This window comes from Chenopodium album, chromosome 22 (assembly GCF_948465745.1).
Source record: "Chenopodium album chromosome 22, dcCheAlbu1.1, whole genome shotgun sequence".
Taxonomy (NCBI): Eukaryota; Viridiplantae; Streptophyta; class Magnoliopsida; order Caryophyllales; family Amaranthaceae; genus Chenopodium; species Chenopodium album.
Window position 1 is genome coordinate 27,936,601 of NC_137855.1, and position 683 is coordinate 27,937,283.

The 683-nt window shown below is 43.9% G+C and overlaps 1 non-coding gene across 1 annotated transcript; it reads left to right on the forward strand.

Moving 5' to 3' along the window:
• Positions 1-242: 242 nt before the first annotated feature.
• On the forward strand, positions 243-348 carry LOC145606419 (small nucleolar RNA R71). Its single transcript, XR_014105298.1, has one exon. It is a non-coding gene; the product is annotated as a small nucleolar RNA R71 (small nucleolar RNA).
• Positions 349-683: the final 335 nt, after the last annotated feature.

The window sequence follows — 683 nt, forward strand, 5'->3', positions numbered from 1 at the left end:
ACTCCGAGACCATTGCGGACAATTCGTTGATGACATAAGATTGATCGGTTGAGCAACTTGTGCTTACCGATTCCCTCTCTACATCATGCCAATCCATGTAATTCCTTACCACATCATCTATTACATCCACAACCTCTTCTTCCGTCTTGTTCATGATTGGCCCTCCGGCTCCGGCATCTAGGCTCGATCTACCTTGAAAGCTCAAACCACTATAGAAGATTTGGATCACTTGATATGTTGGAATTCCGTGGTGAGGGCATTCCCTTTGGTAGTCCTTGTACCTCTCCCATGCTTCATAGAGATTCTCTCTAGGCAATTGCTTAAAACTTTGGATTAAGGCTCTAGCCTCCGCCGTTTCTTTGGTGGTTAGAAACGGGACAAGAAAGATTTTGTGACATCATCCCATGTCTTCAAGGAATTGGGCTTCACTTTTTTGTCTAACCATTCCAAAGATCTTCCTATGAGAGAGAAAGGGAACAACTTAAGGCGGATAAACTCTTGAGAAACTCCATTGACATTGATAGTGTTGCAATATTTTTCAAACTCCTTAAGATGGTTCAATGGGCTCTCATTCTTTGCCCCACTATATTGTCTCCTCTCCATTAGGGTGATCATTGCCGGCCGAATTTCAAAGTCGTTTGCCGGTGTTGTAGGTGGAGCTATGCCGCTCTCGAACCTATATG